General features: G+C 40.2%; 1 non-coding gene across 1 annotated transcript; it reads right to left on the bottom strand.

The window, feature by feature from the left end:
• Positions 1–1,304: 1,304 nt before the first annotated feature.
• On the bottom strand, positions 1,305–1,414 carry LOC112085895. The gene has a single exon (XR_002899175.1). It is a non-coding gene; the product is annotated as a small nucleolar RNA R71 (small nucleolar RNA).
• Between the last annotated feature and the right edge of the window lie 966 nt (positions 1,415–2,380).

Here is a 2,380-nt window from a genome sequence, read left to right as displayed (position 1 = left end):
GGGTTTATAAGGGATTTTTCAAAGGGAAATTCATGTCTTGATCGTATTCTTTTTTCGATTTAGGGTTTAAAGTCCTCTAGGAGTCATTCGTTCATTCTTGTTCCCTATGCTGTTTCTGTTGCTAACCGCTTAGAAATTTATCTCAGTAATTGGAGCCTTGAGAGTGATGTATCGAATCACCAGACCTAGAAGATATCAAGCGAAATCACTGTAGGAGTCGAAAGCTACCTACAGAGAATCGCGAGGGTAGATGAATTCTGTTTTTAATGCATGATCTTATTCGCAGCATGAGAGCGAGAGTTAATTTCTGTGTTGAGTGATTAGATGATTAGGGTGACGATAGTTGGCTTATCTTATATGTGTCTATTCTAGTTCGGGATCCTTACTAGATGATAACCTTTATCAATTTGTATGTCTTTTGATCAGTTCATGAACCCCTGCGAAAACCCTTTGAACCCTGCGCCTGTTTCTTATGTTTTACAACTTGTTTATTTCGATTGCTTTTAGATTTAGTGACACCAAAACCAAAACCCCCATTTGTTTGTTCTACTAGTCTTAAGTCTTGATTGATTCGTACTGAAAGCCAAAATCCCTGTGGTTCGACCCCTAAGTACTACAGCGTACATCTGTGCACTTGCTGATATTTAGGGTTAAAAATTTAAAACGTGAAGCTAGAAGTAACCCCTGATTCTCTTAGCATCAAGTTTTTGGCGCCGTTGCCGGGGATTTTGATTCCTTTCGTTGCGAATCTCTGCTTAATTCGGTAGAACTTTTTCTAATTTTTGTTTTTCTTTGATTTTTCAGGTACTTTTTCGATGAGAAGTCAAGAACACATCCTTGATCTTCTCGCTGAAGAGGACCCTTTTCTAGATGGTGATCCATCATATGATGAGCTTAATGACCCAATCGATGATGGCAATGAATCGATTGGAGAACCAGAGTATGCCAAGAAGGGAGAACAGCTAATTGGAGAATGTGATAAACACAAACTTTTCCCAGATAGGCGAGCAATTCGACCACCCTTACCTAAGGATGGCGACTCTGAGCTAAGGTACAATACATTAGCTATATCAAAAAGTATAACGGTTTTTCTACTGAACACCCAATCGATCATATTGAAAATTTTGAAGAGTTGTGTTCAACCATAATGAAAAAATACTGATTACCATATGTGTGTCCTTTTTTCATTCTCTCTAACTGGTAGAGCTAGTGAATAGCTTAAAACTTTGCCACCTGCGTCCTTGAAGATGTGGAAAGACTGTAAAGAGGCTTTCCTAAGTCACTTTTACAACAGAGATCGTTCCAATCTCTTAATTGACAAGATCCAAAAATTTCAGCAGGAGGACACAGAAGACCTCTATGATGCCCGAGAAAGATTCAGAGATTACCAAAGAGATTGCCCACACCATGGTTTCTCCGAGGAGCGCCTGATGACCATCTTCTACCATGGAGTTAATGAAGAACTGAAGTTTTCTTTTGATACCTCTAGCAATGGAGACTTTCCCACTAGAACTATAGATGAGTCTCACGCCTATATCACTAATCTAGCTGGGAGTATCAGAAATAGGAGACTTCTAACCCAATCTAGATGTTCTATGTTCGAGGAAAAAGAACCACCTGTTAGTAAAGAATGTCTAGATCAGATTAGGGAAGACATCCGGAAGATTCCTAGTGCGATTGGTCCGATTCATAACTCTGATGATAGAAGCAAACATAATAAACCCTGCGTCGAAAAGATAAACGACATTGGGGTAGAGAGGAGTTTCTGAACTCAGGAGATGATGCAAACTGCCGATGTCTATCAGATTGAAGAGGCTGAGCAGAATCAACCCCACCAGGGGTGGGAGCCTTTCAACTGCGGCAAAACCGACCTCCACCGCGGGTGGGAAGCTTTTGGCCGTGGCCAAGAAGAGTTTCACCGCGGGTCAGAGCATTTTGACCGCGGCCAGCCTAGTTTTCAACCTACCTTCCAACCTTCTTTTGAGCAAAGCCAATCTGATCAATCCAATCCCACAATACCTCCTTATTATCCTTTCTCCAAGATTGAAAAACTAGAAAAAAGGTTGAAAGACTCAAAAAGGAGATGGAGAGCCAATCAAAGAAGCATGAAGATGCTATTAACAAGCTCTCCACCCTTTTTCTTCTTCATATTTGTGGTAAATCAAAGGAGACAGTTTCTTCTGTTAATGATCTTGATGAACCTTTTTTTGAAAGAATAAATGAATTGGAGACCTCTGATCAATTAAAAGTAATAACCCTCAGGAGTGGTTTAGCTTACAAGGAACCAGAATATCCAAAAGATTACGAAGAAGGAGAAAAAGGAGAAGTTTTGGCTGATAAAGAAGGAGATGCAGCAGTTGAGAAAGAAAGAGATAAGGAG

This window comes from Eutrema salsugineum, unplaced genomic scaffold (genome assembly GCF_000478725.1).
Source record: "Eutrema salsugineum unplaced genomic scaffold, Eutsalg1_0 scaffold_3, whole genome shotgun sequence".
NCBI classification, from domain to species: Eukaryota; Viridiplantae; Streptophyta; class Magnoliopsida; order Brassicales; family Brassicaceae; genus Eutrema; species Eutrema salsugineum.
This window is presented reverse-complemented; position numbering and strand designations above follow the sequence as displayed.